The sequence below is a fragment of the Gossypium arboreum genome, chromosome 8 (genome assembly GCF_025698485.1).
Source record: "Gossypium arboreum isolate Shixiya-1 chromosome 8, ASM2569848v2, whole genome shotgun sequence".
Taxonomy (NCBI): domain Eukaryota; kingdom Viridiplantae; phylum Streptophyta; class Magnoliopsida; order Malvales; family Malvaceae; genus Gossypium; species Gossypium arboreum.
The window spans coordinates 76,414,029-76,430,138 of record NC_069077.1 but is presented as its reverse complement, the minus strand read 5'-3'; positions in this window follow the sequence as shown (position 1 = coordinate 76,430,138).

Here is a 16,110-nt window from a genome sequence, read left to right as displayed (position 1 = left end):
TGTCCCAATGGACTTATCACAGTCATTTCACTAGTTGTATTTTCAAGCTGGATACCCAACATCTCAGACATAGTGCATACAACATATGAATGCGTAGACCCAATATCAATTAAAGCAATGTATGTCATGTTATGAATAAAAAACGTATCAACTATAACGTCAAGGGTGTCACCATCCTCTCGGCAATGAGCAGTATAGATTAGAGCTAGCTTCCTCACCTTAGTATTACCAGTACCTTTGCCCGGTGCTCTACGACCACGTCTATTACCGTTTCCACCTCTGGCCTGACCACGGCCTCTCGGTGTTTGTTGACCACCTCTCACTAGCTGAACAAACCTTTGTTCTATAGCTTGCATCTGAATAGGCCTCTGAAGGCAATTCTTGACCTGATGACCCATGGACCCACATCTGAAGCATGCCCCGGTTCGTCTCCAACACTCACCTAGTGAGACCTCCCACAATCTGTGCAAGTCTGTGGTCTAACCATAGTAGCAGGGACTGTTCTGACTAACCCCTCAAATCTGGTCTTCTTTACAGGCCTTCTAGAAGAACCCGAGGGCCTTGAATTCCTCTTAAATCTGGCCCTATCTTTCTCGTGGTTCTGGCGCTCCAAGCACTTCACATCCTCAACAATTTTTACTTTCTCAACCAAGGAAGCCAAGTCCCACTCCCTCTGTGGAGCTATCAGCACACGCAACTCATCCTAAAGTCAATCCTCAAAACCCACACAGTGTTCATACTCAGTTGCGACAATCCCACGGGCATATCGACTCAGCTGCAGAAACTCTGCCTCATACTCTGCCACAGTCTTGTTCCCTTAGGTCAGATTCAGAAATTTCTTCCTTCAGGCATCTACATAACTTGTCCCAACTTATTTCCCTTGAATGGCCGCCTTAAAGAAGTCCCATGTCAAACGATCAGCCTACGTACCATCTCTCACGGTAAGCCACCATTGGTAGGCCTCATCTCGCAGTAAGGACACTTTTACTTTTAATTTTTGCTCCACAGTGCAATTAAGGTCGTCCATTATCCGCTCAGTGGCCTCTAACCAGTACACTGCCACATTTGGGGCTACACTAGAAACACCCCTAAAAATTTCCACTCCATTACTCGGAGTCGCTTAGAAATTGACCCCTGGCCCACTGATCCAGTACTCGCTCCAGCAACCCTCTTTAGAACACGAAGCATCGCTTGGGATAAAGCATCATACCCTTCAGTTCGATCATGAGACCCCGTCTCAGTCACTGGTGATGCTGACGCCTCCCTAGCAGGCATGTGGCTCGACGCTGAAGACCCAGCCCTAGCGCTTCCTCGGCCTCTACTACAGCCTCGTGTACCCCTTTTGCGAGTACCTCTTGTGCTCATATCGTTATAACGTATTATCTATTTTAAGAGTCTTATGAATTAGTTCATAATTCGAGTAATTATTATCAGATATCTTATGATCAATCAGAAGTTAAAGTTTTGTTTTTGTAGAGCAGAATCTCACTTCAGTTTCCAGTCTTTTACAAACTCAGTTAACTCAGACCCTAGGGTTTCCAGTATAGTGGTACTACCTATAATATAACATTTCAGTCTATAATAGTAAACAGTGTAAGAGAACTTACAGATTTGGCACCCGAGACTCAGTGTGCCACACCTCCAATGTCAACATTTTAAAATGATCCAAATTCTTTAAAATCATCTCTTTCAAAAACCAAGGTTTAGAAAAAAAATCTTGAAAACTCACTTTTGAGAAATTTTTTTCAAAAACCCATTCCACAGTCGAGTTTTGCAACCTAGCTCTGATACCACTAAATGTAACACCCCAAACCCAGCCTGGATGTTACGGCCGAATCTAGCATGTCATATTGAAACTACATTCAAAACATCGGTCTTGTCAATAGAAGTTTATTTAAGTTTCAAAGCCCTTTTTATTATTGTTGTCGTTTCTTCAAGACGTTTACTTAAAAGTTATCTTTGTTTTATTCAGTTATTTTAAAAAATGTCGAAGCTTCTAAAGTTTGGACTTGAAATGTGTGATTTTCTTGAAAACGTTTATTATTTCGAAAACCTGTTATCCTATTTTAGCAGTTTGAGATGATAAAACGAAAACCTAATTAGGAAAATTAAAACTCTTAAATGGCCTTATTACATAAATAAAAACCCAAACTGAAATTTTGAAATAATTAAAATCAAATCCAAATAACAGTATTCATGTGGCCACCTCCGAGTCCTCACAGCTCCAAATCGTCTATGGCTAGGGATTACCTGTACAGTTAAAAGGAAGAGTGAGTTTGTCAAAACTCAGTGTGTAATCCCCTAACAGATAAGAGAAATTAGAATATGCAAAAGATTTTGGGCCGTAGCCTTATTCAGTAACAGAGCAGTTTGGGTTTTAGCCCTATACAGTAGCAGAATGGGCCCAAGTCCAAAATAGAGTCAATATAGAGTAAATAAGTATGCCAACCTAATCCAACAAGAACACCACCCATACCATCCAACACACCATGTGGTGATTCGATCGACCCACCCAGCCAACACACCAATAATGCAGCGAAGCTGCTAATAAAAAAACGTGGTGGAGCCACTAGAATTAGAATACGTGGCAAAACCACTAGTACAGAACTTCCTCCAAATCAGATCCCAACCCCATGCAGTATGTCATGTCATAAATATTACGTGTATGCAAAATCATACTCAGTACAATCATATATGTAAATCATAAGCACATCAGCCATACAGAGCACATGGGCATAATCGTCATTTTAGCATACAAGGGTATTACGGTTATTTTACCTATTTTAGGGTTTCAGCTCAGATAACGACCTCTCTGAAGGTCTACAGTTGTCTCGAGCGACACAAATAACCTAAATAATCATAACAGTGTAAATGGGCCCCTAGCCCACTACTTGGCCTAAGTGGGCCCACACGCTCGTGTGGCCCATTTAGCCCCAATTCAGTCACGACTATGTGACCTACATTCAATTCCACATACAGTCAGCCTTTCATTTGTTAGTGTTCATAAACACTACATCCCCAAATCATTACTCCCACTTACCTTGACCGAAAGTAATGTGACTACATACACATAGATCGATGACTAAAATGATCACACGCTTCTCGCCGGATAACTGCATAAACCATAGATCTTATTAAGCAAGACTGCTCATAAGTGTGGCTTAAATCCATTATCATCAACTCCAAAACAAGGTATCGTATTACCGTTATAGAATAGTGAGGTAAAAGGTTTTGATCTCCTCTAAAATACTTGCACTCCACCACTTCTCGTGAGAACCTAGAAACCCAATGATCCACATAAGAAACCAACAATCGGTTGTCAAATAACAAGGAGAAAGGGGGTATTTGGCTTTAAGAAACAAAATGAGGGAAAATAGGTTGAACTAACAGAGGACAATACAACACATACCTTATGTCAAGAACTTTTGTAGAAATTGAGTAAATCAACACTCACCATAGGGCTCAGTAATAATCGACCAAGAATACCCAATAACAAAGAAAACCAAAGAAAATAGAGAAAGGCAGGGAGACAATCGGCTATTGAAGAAAAACCAAAAAGAGAGAATAGAATCGTGAGGAGGGAGAGAGAGCAGCCTTGAAAATTCGGCCAAGATGCAATGAAAATAACAAGAGGGGGAAAAGGAAGAAAATGGAGAACAAAAGGGAAGCGATCTCGACAGTGATTGAGGGATGTAATTGGCAAGTATTGGAAGAGAAGGGAAATGTAGAGATTCGGCTAATCAAAGTAAAGAAGAGTGCAAACCAAAACAACCTCACAGTAAAACACCTTAAAACAAAAAGCTAATTTTGACTTTAGAGAGAAAAAAATACCAAAGCAAGGAAAAATCGAAGCCAAGGTCCCTAGCAACAAATGACTACAAAAACATAGAAAAGAACCCCTGACAGCTGAATGTATAAGTGCCTAAAGCCCCCATACAGCACAACTCTTCTCCCCAACCCAAATTCCTTGATTTTCTCCTAATATCGCTCCATGATTCTCTCCACAAAAATCTCCTCCATATCCATAACAATCATCATCCAAACCCTTGATTCTCTCCCTTTGACCAAGTCCACAACCACCTTAACAGAAATTCAATCCAACTCTACCTCTGTCACCTCATGGCAATAAAATAAATACACCTTGTACGCCATGGGATTCGAGCCCAAGTTCTCCTAGTTACCAAGTCACGCCACTTGCCACCAAGCCACAAGGCTTTTTGTAACATATTTTAGCCACAAATATTTATAAGGCCAACAAGCAAAAGCCAAGGTTTACTTAAGGGGAAAAACTAAAATTTTTGCAAAAGCCGAGACTTGAATCCAGGCTTCTCTAACACTCCCAAACGCACCCAAATCACTTAGTCAATAAAGCAAACGTGATATTTACGTCAAAGCATGCAAAAAAAAGACCACAAAATTTTAGGGCGTTACACAACTTATATTACATATTTAATATTTCGTTATTGCATGACTTGTACAATTATCATTATGGATTCGTTCGGTAAAGATTCGATACGGTGAAATTCCCTGTTGAACCTTAGGAATAGTTAGGATACAAATGTCATGACATTAGGGTTATGAGTTTACATGTAAGACCATATCTGGGATATGGCATCGTTATGAGATTTCTTGTAAGACCATGTTTGGGACATGGCATCTATATGAGAATCGTGTAAGACCATAGCTAGGCTATTGGCATCAATGTGAGATCCTATGTAAGACCATATCTGGGATATAGTATTGGTATGATTCTATGTGTATGTATTTTCTGAGTATCCTTTAATGTTCCAAGTGGTTCAACGGGTAAATTTATAGATTATGTCAAAGATGTGAAAGGTTATGATTATGTTATGAAGTGGTACAGGTACATATGCAAAACTCATGAGAAATGATCTCAGTTTAAGATGCACTATTGGTAAGGATGCAAATGAGTAAGATATGTCTGTGATCACTTGATGATTTTGTGTTAATTTACATTTAAAGTTGATTATTATTTACATGCTAACTTACTAAGCTTAAAGCCTACCCCCTTCCTTTTCATTTCTTATAGTGTCATCAAGCCAGCTCAGGGATCGAAGACGATCAGAGATCCACTCACACTATCAAATTATCATTTTGAGTACTTATTATTACATTATTTTGAGTTATGGCATGTATAGGGACTTGGTCTTTTTGTGATATGTGTCATTATTGATTTGGCCAAATGTGTCGGCTTGTAATGGTATTTGATTCATTTTGTAAATAGTCATTTGGTATTGGCTAATTTTGGTTAAGTATTTATACATATAGAGATGCCTTTCATGGATGGAGTTATTACATGGTTTGTGATGATAATTATGAAATATTGTATGTGATAGAAAATAACATGTGATTGATGTCTAGATGTCTTGGTTGTGGCTGAATTGGTTATGCGTATATGCTTGGATTGGCGTGTTTGATGTTGTATAGGTTGGTGCAAGTAAGGGTGGCAAAAAGGCTTGGTAAATAGCTTTATTTTTGTCCACACGGGTGGACACACGGGCGTGTATCTAGGCTGTGTGTGACACACGGCTTGCCTATTGGATGTGTGATCCACCTGTGTGTTCCCTACATTTTTGAATTTTAGCTTCGAATTGGCCACACAAGTAGAGACACAGCCGTGTGCCTCAATAGCATGAAGGACACGACCCAGGTACATAGGTGTGTCCTGAGGGTGTGTGAAGTCTGCACCTATTTTATGGAAAATTATGAAAATTAAATCACCCACACGGCCTAGCACACGGGCGTGTCCCTTGGCCGTGTGACCCTAATCTGTTGATGACATCATAAATAGAGAGTTACATGGGCGTGGGTGACCACACGGCCTATCCACATGGGTGTGTCCCAAACCACACGGACGTGTGACCTCTGTTTTTATGAAAAAAATTTAAGTGTTTGGGCAATTTCCAAAGTTCTCGGTTTAGTCCCGAACCGCTCCCAATGTATGTTTTGGGCCTCGTAGGCTCATTTAAGGGACGATACGAATGTTTTTGAAAAGTTTTAATTTAGATGGAAATTTATGTCTCGATTCTGCATGATTGGTTGTGTATAAGTCCGGTAATGCCTCGTACCCTTTTTCAGCGTCGAATACGGGTTAAGGGTGTTACAGTGTAGCACACACAATTGAGACACACGTCCGTGTCTTTGCCCGTGTGCTCAATTCTAAACATTCTGCTTTCTCAAATTTAAGATGCAGGGGACATACGGCCTGACCACATGCCCATGTATCAGGCCATTTGTCACACACGATCTAGACACACGCTCGTGTGAAAAAAATAAAGCCATTTCTAGATTCATTTCTCACCCAAAATTTTTACTAAGTTCCTGCACCAAACTTACATCCAAACACAAACCAATCCAACCATTGAATTCAAGCAATTTATAACATCTAATATGATATATTGTTACATGGATTCATGCTTTTAATCTCACCTTTTTTAAGCATACTCATTTAAACTTTCTCAATCAATCAATAATAACCACTTATGTTATCTCCATAGAATAAACTTAATACATATATACATATACCAAAACATAATCATCACTAACCACTCCAATGGCTAGATTACAATAATCATTTACATTTACATGCCAATATGGCCAATTTAACCTATACATGCCATTATAACCATAATTAATTTACCATATATACTGAAATAGGCTAAAGAGCTTAATCTGGATTACCCGTCCGAGCTAATTCCAATCCATAACATATGCTTGAGAGGACTTATTTCAGAATCACCCATCCACAACAAATACAAGACCTCATTCATTTCGGGAAATCACATATCCATCGATTTTTCATTTATTCAAATGGGATTTAACATTTTCAAGCATTATCAGACATGTGATTATGTCATACATCTATAAGATTCATATAATTCAAATAAACACATCTTACATTCATTTCAAGCATATAAGTAACATTTTTCTCATTTATCGGGCATTATTGTTGATCAGGCTTTGTCAGGTATATTTTTAATGTCATATATATACAATATTTATACAATTCACAAACACAACATTTAATTCAAGCATATAAACATACACAATTTAGTTACACGAACTTACCATGACAAATGTTCGTGTACATAAAATCTACTAATCCGATATTTTCCTCTTTTCCTCGTTCTAACTCTAAATTTGGTGTATCCAGATCTATACGAGTAAATTTAACATCAATTTATCACAGTTCATATTCAAGTGGACTCAATTTATATCCTAGGCAAAATTACCATTTTGCCCCTAACTTTTCCATAAATTCCAATTTTGTCCCTAGACTCAGAAAATGAAATTTATGTAATTTACTCCCTATTCTAAGCCTAACCAAAATTTCACCATAAAATTTACAGAACATATGTTCTATAAAATTTAGAATTTTTCTTCAATTTTCACAACTTTACATTATAGTCCCTGAATCATTTTTCATAAAAAATCACTTTGTAAAAGTTGTTTATCTATCAAAAACCTTTCATTTTCTACCACAAATTTCAAATTTTTAGCATATTCATCAATAATATAATTTTCATACTTTGATAAATTTTAAAATTGATCCCCCAAATAGATAAATTAAGCTATCCCGATTTTAAAAATATCAAAATTACTAAAAACATGACAAGAAAACTTACCCAATTTGGCCACGAAAACTTTCTTTCTCTTTCCTATGGTTTCCATGGAATATTTGGGGAACAAGATGATATAAAATGATTTTTATTTTTATTTAATAATTTATCATCTTTTAATTATTTTGATTTCCAATTTAGTCCTTAGCCTTTTTCTAATTTTCCATGGATAAATATCCAAAAATATCTACTAACTTTTCATTAATGGTCTAATTACCGTATAAGGACCTCAAGTTTTGAATTCCATAGCTAATTTAATCCTTCTAGCAACAAGAATTGAACTTTTGTATTTTATGCGATTTGGTCCTTTCTGTACTTCAGCACATAATCGGTAAAATTTTCTTATTAGAATTTTCACATGAAATTTCTAACATAATATGGAACATATAAAAAAATTAAAATATATTTTATTCTTGACTCGAATTTGTGGTCCCAAAATCACTTTTAACAACCCATTTTTAGGTCAAACGAAACAGTGGTTTCGAGACCACAAATCTAAAGTAGAAATGTTAATTTTATTATTACTTTAAGGTCTACAGTATGATCGAATCATTGTGTTAAAATTTTGTTAAGAAATTTTATCGATAGAGTATCCAATTTGACTAATAAGACTAAATTGCAATAGGTGCAAAATATGTATTCTAGAAGCTATAGGTGTCTAATTGCTATGAAATTTAAAATTGGAGGTCCTTAAATGGTAATTAGACCATTGTACTCTAAGTTGTTCATCTTTCTAATTTCATCCCCCATAGCCGAATTTCAAGGGTCACCATAGCTAAGGTGTTGGCCAAGCTTCCAAGCTCGACTGTAAGTCTGTCTTTGTCTCATTTTTAATGATTTTTATGTTTTTGAAGTTGTCTCAACCTAATCTAGATATTTCAAGGACTAAGTTGAAAGAAAATCAAATTCTAAAATTTCACCCATGTTGAATATTAGTGTATTTCGGTGTTGAATGGTAGAAAATGCATGTTGGGTGTTAGATAAACAACATTTTCCAAGTGATTTTTGATGAAAATGTTAAATAGGGACCTATTTGTAAAAGTTGTAAAATATGTGTAAAAATATGAATAAATGAAAAATATGGGATGTTATGAGCAAGGAATAGGTTCGGCTAGGCTTGGGTGTGATGAAATTGAATGAAAATCATTTTACGAGCCTAGGGACTGTAACACCCCAAACCCGGCCTAGACGTTACGACAGAATTTGGCGTGTCACATTGAAGCGTTATTCAAGAAGTCATGTTTTATCTAAAATCTTTCTTAGTGTTTAAAGAACATTTTCGTTTTAAATTAAAGTGAATGGAAGCTGCACACCATGTAGGATTCAAGAAAAGAGGAGGTGAGTCAATTAGACTTCTTAAGTACCTAGCTCTTCCATGATCCAATCCTAGACATGCACACATCCATTGCCGCACTTTAAGCTTATTACTTGTCCACGAACAACAAATTAAGTTTAAGTCTATTTAAAATATTTATTTCCTTTGAAAAAATTTACGTTGCGAAAGCTTTGCTCAGTTATCGTGATATTTTGAAAATAAGTAACTTTTACAAAACGCGCCCTAGAGCTAACGAATTTAAAAACCCAAAATATAAATAATAGAGCGGCCTTATTACAACTTTAACCAAAATAGAAATAATCAAAAATAAATACGAAATTTAAAAGGAAGCTAATTGAAACTTATTTAAAAAAAACCAGAAATTTAATCTTCGTGGCCACTCTGAATCCCCTTGACTCCAAGTCCACCAACTAGGGCTCACCTACAAGGATGGAAGAGAAAGGGGGTGAGTTTGGAAAACTCAGTGTGTATGGAAAACCCATCCAAAGCCCAAGTCAGCTCAAGCCCATTGGGCCTAAGCCCTATTCAGATAACAGTGGGTACTGGGCCGAAACCCTTTTCAGAATACAATAACCTGGGCCTTAGCCCCTTTTCAGATAACAGTATGGCCCGTAGGCCCATTCCAGAACAGAACAGACATACTCGTGTATGCAAACCCAACCCAGCCTATAACCAACCGCTACACTCCACCCGTACCAACCCTACACTCCATGTGGGAAATAGCTCAACCCACCCAGCCCTACACTCCACAGTTGCAACACTGCTGCTCAGATATCAGTAAGTTGAGGCAACGCCTCCAGTACGTGGACAAGCCAGTTTCAGTACTTCCTCCATCAATAATCCAGTCCCATGCATCAGATAATAATAACATGGCATGCAGTAAATAGTAATAGTCAAACATGCATTCAGGTCAACCTTAACCCTAGAGGTATATCAGTAATTTTACTCCTAGGGGTAAATTTCTGAATTATCCACCTATAAAGGTATTTCAATAATTTTATCAGTTTTAAGGGTTCTCATGAATGTTACGGTCCGTACTAGCCCATTTGTCATCACAATAATTTATTTATCTAAATTTCACAATTTTAGCCATTGGGCCCTAAAACCCCTAATGGGCCCTACAGTCTCCACTAGCAATTTAAGCCCATTTAATTCAAGTTTTATGACCAGTTTACCGATTTAAGCAGCTTCGACTCCACAGTCTAACAGAACATACTTATTGCCTATTTTTTTATTATCTTTTTTCTCGTATGGGCCCGTAAGCCCATTGGGCCTAATTTTAGTCCATCGAGGCCCAATTACCAAAGTGCATGAAATTTCACACACGACTAACTTACCACTTTGCAATTTCAGATCTAATGATTTCTAAACGTCTTGTGAGCACTCGCACACTCACAAGCCCACGAAATACCGAATTTTTGACATTTTGGCTTTTGTCGATTTGAACTATGAGAGGGTGTTTGATACACACCTGTTTCGCGACGACTGCTACTGAGATCCCTTACAATGTCCTACAGTTGATTACCACAATTCTTAGATTGCAAACCACAACAACCAATCCCAATATTCACCTACCCATATTCGAACCATGCCCTTTAAGCCTTTAGAATCTTACCTTTTTGCCGAAAACCGATGACTATGTCCAAGTCTAGTTGCTTCAAAGATCCAAGCCTTTGATCAAACCTCTAGAAGACACTAATCACCAAAAGAATTCATCGGTTAAAGACCCTTAAAGCCCTATGCCCAAATCGACAGCCTCCCTAGATTTTAGGGACTTCGGCTTTTCTAAATTGTAAAATAAGACTAGATCTGAGGTGATGAGCACTTACCACTTATTCCCCTTTGATTTCGACATAGATCTGATGCAGATCTATCCTCTAAACGATAGTAGAACTCGAATCTAGGAGATCTAAAGTTTTGGCTATAAGTCCCTAAATCTATGGTATTTCGACTTTTTAAGTGACAAAGAAGATGACGATTTGAGGCTATAACTTTGAAGTAATGTTGCCGATAGATACTAAGGGTTTAGAGAAGATGAAAGTTGATCAAAAAGAACAAAAATAACTAAAGGATTTTGGCTTGGAGAAATCAGCACAAGAAGTGAGTTTTTGGGATTTCGGCTTTTATGGAAATCGGTTATGGAGGTTTTGTGGAGGATGGGATCAATAGAGGAGGTGAGTAAGGTGATCAGAAGGTTTCAGGTAGAAGAAAAAGTAAAAAGGAAGAAAGAAAGTGGAGGAAAAAGAGAGGAGGAAGAAATCGGCACCAAGGAGAAGGAATTTGCGTTTTCGGCTTTTGTGAGAACTCAGAGAGGATGAATGGCAGTGAAAGCTTTCAGGTTGCTAACCCTAATTCTCCAAGACAGAAAAAGAAAAGAACCTAACCCTAATATCAACTAAAACAATCGGCCCATCCTCCTTAAGGCCCTTGCCGAAATTCACTGAAGTGATCACATGCCCGGGACATGCCTAAAATTAAAAAGTAACCATATGCCTACCTTGCAACTTGAACCCTAGACCTTTAATTCCTTCCCAGACGCCTTTTTTTTTTTAGGAACTTAGTGGTGCCACCTTGCCACTTTACCAAGGCCTTATTTGTGTCCTATTTTACCACCTCAACTTTAAAAGCCCATATCGCCAGAACCCTCTCTCCCAAAAGTAAAATTCAGGAATTGCCTCGAATTAAATTTACCCTTGGGCCTTTTTTTTTGCCCCCACACCATAAACCCTTCGTAATTTATTTAATTACTAAACTAAACATACGAAATAATAATAACATCCAAATTATTTGGGTCATTTTCCACCCGAACCCAGACTCAAGGCCCAATACTTCTAAGCCCAAAAATTGGGGCGTTACAACTCTACTCCCCTTAAAGAAATTTCGTCTTTGAAATATTCAGACTATCAACTAACTGTATTACTCAAGTCAAACCACTATGCTTCTGCTGCGCACTCTAATTAAAAATAATTCTTAGTACGGCCCAAAACATCTAATTACCAAAGTAAAGAAACATCTATCAAGTACGCATACAACTCGTAACACACACTTAAATAAAATAAGCTTGGCAATCCTGAGCTCGATGCTCCTTGGAACCACATCTAAAGCATGCTCTTGTCTTCCTATGGCATTCACCCGGATGACGCCTGTTACAGTTCTTGTAGGTCGAAAATTTTGGTCGTGTATTAACATGTTTCACAGAACGAGGCTCTATCTTTTGAGAACTAGAATCCTTCCTCTTCTTACACTCCAAGCACCCTGCTTGAAGCGTTTCCCTAATTTCCTTAACCTTAGTCTCCAATACTTCTTCTACCACTTTCCTTACTAACTCGGCCAATGCCTCAGTCCCAAGCTCCGAGTTACCACTACCCAAAGTTGGCAGACTTTGCTTACCCTCAGAATCCATATCAATACTCTACATTATCAGCATGCATAACAATAACTACCAAGATCTCGATTTGTAACACCCAAAATTTGAGTCTAGAAGTATTGGGCCTTGAGTGGGGGTCCGTAAGGAGGTTGTATATAGGTATTTAATTGTGCAATGAAATGAAACAATTAAATGTCTGCTTTGGTGGTTAATGGCTCTAAGAACTGTTGGAGAAATCTTGGGTTCAAACTTGGGCTTTAGCAAAAATTTTGGTATTAAGTGAAAAAAAAACCTGGATGCTTGGATGAGGGCCTTTTAAATTATTGTGGTAAATAAATGACACAAGGAAGCATGTAGTCTAGTGGTTGTGGCGTCATTAAGGTTGTATAGGAGCCTGGGTTCAAGCCTTGGCTCTTGCAATTTATTTTGGTTTTTTTTAGGGAACATGGACTTTGGCCTTTAGACCTTATAATTAATTGGGGATAAAATATGACACAAAAAGCCTTGTGGCTTAGTGGCAAGAAGCGTGTGGAGCATCTGAGGGGAGGCATGGGTTTGAATCCTATGGCAAGCAAGGAGCATTTATTTTGCTAACAGGGGGCGGCAAGAGTTGGTGTTGAATTTAAACTCTGATGTTGGAGGATCCCACATCGGAAGCTAACATAAGAGTGGATGCAAAGTCGGCTTTAAATAGAGGAACCATGAGGAGAGTAAAAGTACCTTTCTTGGCTGATCCCTTTCGCTGTATGGCGTGCTCGTTTGGGTTGGGCATCGGCTAAGAGTGCTCGGAGCGTGGATTAATTCCAGCCTCCTATCAGGTGTGTATTTCTCGCTACTCTAGCTGTAGGATGGCTACTTTGGGCCGCGATGGGCCGAAAGGGGTCATGTGGGCCTAATGGGCCTATGGGCCCAATTGGATAAGTTGTTTGATTGTGTAGTAAATATTAGACTAGGCTAGGTGAATCTCATATCTGTGGCTAGATCTGGGCTAAAAGGGCCACACAAGCATGTGGGCCCATTTGGGCCGAGAATAGGCTTTAGGCCCATTCGTATTGTTATCCCTATTTAGAATACTTTAGTTTACCAAATTACTGAAATTCCCTCAAATTGTAAAATTACCAAAGTACCCTCGATTTATAGAATTACCGTTTTACCCTCGATTTATAGAATTACTGTTTTACCCTTGATTTACAAAATTACTAAAATACCATCGGTTTACAAAATTACCAAAATACCCTCGATCAGTAAAATTACCTAAATACCCTAGTCTGTAAAATTGCTAAAATACCCTTGGTTTGTAAAATTATCGAAATACCCTCAATTTGTAAAATTACCAAAATACCCCTAGTTTGTAAAATTACCAAAATACCACTGGTTTGTGAAATTACCGAAATACCCTCAATTTGTAAAATTACCAAAATACCCCTAATTTACAAAGTTACAGAAATACCCTTGACTTTCTAAAAATTATGGAAATACCATTGGTTTACAAAATTCTTGAAATACCCTTGGTTTATAGATTTACCAAAACACCCTTGTAGGATGAAATGACTAAAATACCCCTATTAGGTAAAAAGATCGTAAAGCCCTGTAGGGTAAAGTGACCGTAAAGCCCCTGTAGGGTAAAGTGACCGTAATACCCCTGTATAGTAAAATGACGAATATGCCCTTATGTTCCGTATGACTAATGTGCTGAGGATTTACATATATTGATATTGGATTAGTTAAGTTTGAGTGACAGGTGGTGGTTATCGTAGGCGATTGATTTTGGAAACGTTTCAACTTCAACCCGTAACAGGTGTGTACTAACCCTCGTAATAGCGTAGATTAATATTTGCTGAGAAGCGAAATGCTAAAATACCGGTATTTCGGGAACTTGTAATGTTACATTTGGGTATAGATGCGATAAATACGATAAGATCGGTGTTTGGATCGATGGAACAGGTAAGAACTCAATTTTGTGCACAATGGTAAGTTGGGCCTCAATGGGCTGAAATTGGGCCCAATGGGCTTTTGGACCCATTTGGGTAGAATTGATAGAAAATGGAATTTGGAAAAGTTGCACGTTAACACGGTTAGTATTGTTGTAAAATTTGGGTTAAGTAGGCTAAATCAGCATTCGTAAGGCCCATTAGGGGTTTTGGACCCAAAAGCCCGAATTTGATAAAGTGAGTTAAAGATCATTGTTTAAATACTCGAAAATATTGATAATTGTAATGAACATGGAAAACCCTGATATTTGGTAAAATTACGACAATACCCTTATAATGTGAAAAATGACTGTTGTGCCCTTGTGGGCAAGTCACTGACTTGGACTGTGTGGTTAACGGATTTGATTGTGAATATATGTTGGTGATATGAATGACTTGACTGTGATTGTTTAATTCAAATATGGGCATGACATTCTGCATACATGACATGTTGCATTGGGTTGGGTTTTTATATGGATGGAAGAAGTGCAAAAAGGCTTATGCCCCAGTTTACCGAAAAGGGCTTATGCCCCAGTTTATTGAAAAGGGCTTATGCCCCAGTTTACCGAAAATGGCTTATGCCCCAATTTATTGAAAAGGGTTTTGCCCCAGTTTACCGAAAAGGGCTTTGCCCCAGTTATTAAAGAGGCTAGGCCTCTAGATATATGATAAAGACTATCTTTGCCGGTGGTGTATTGGTTGGGTGGGTTGAGTTATTCCCCACATGGTGTGTTGGTTGGTACGGGTGGAGAGTAGCGGATGGTGGGTTGAGTAGTCTCCCCAAATGGGCTTGCATACATTCATTGATATTTCATGTGATATTGAAATGGGCTTGCATACATCCATTGACATTACATGTGATATTAAAATGGGCCTAAGGGCCATACTGCTTTCTGATAAAGGCTTGACCCGAGAATAGATTAAATGAAAGGCTTCGGCCTAGTATATGTCAAGACTAAATAGGGCTTTGGCCCAGATTGTACTGATACTATGTTTTCATTGTTTGTTTGTTATTGGGATTACACACTAAGTTTTCATAAACTCACCCCGTTTCTAACTATGTAGGTAATCCCTAAGCTTAGATAGTTTGGAGCTGCGAGGGACTTGGAGATGGCCACAACTATTTCTGTTTCTTTTAATTGCAATAAGTAGCCGATTTATTTCTTTATAAGTTTTATCTTATTAATATTATTGTTTGGTTTTGGGTTGTAATAAGGCCATTTTAATTATTTTTCTGGGATTATTTTATTTTTAATAACTTTAATCAGTTGTTAATAAATGGGCTAGACTTAGGATATGTTTTCAAAATGATAATTGTTTTCAAAATAACACCACGCCACGATTATCCGATTTATCAAAGATTTCAACTTAAATAAATTACAACTCGATTTAACCAAGTGTAGCAATGGTTGTGGGCATGTCTAGGATTGGATCCATTAGAAGAGCTTGGTACTTAAGCAACCTTCATGGCTCACCTCTTCTGTTACGGATTCCTACCTGATGCCCAGCTCCCATTCACATTGTTAGCTTAACAAAAGTCGATTTTTAAAGCACTAAAACGAAACATGGGTTTTTAACTTCAATGTGGCACATCAGATTCGGCCATAACGTCTGGGCCGGGTTTGGGGTGTCACACGATTCAAAAATTTTAGTATTTATACAGATGTCCTATGCATAAAGAGTATTTCAAAGTTCTTATTTTTGCAGTATCGTATCCTAGCTACAGTCTTAGTCTTCTAAAGTTTTCAGTTTTCCCTACTGTCTCAGTTTCTACAGTTTCAGTATGACCCTAACTAA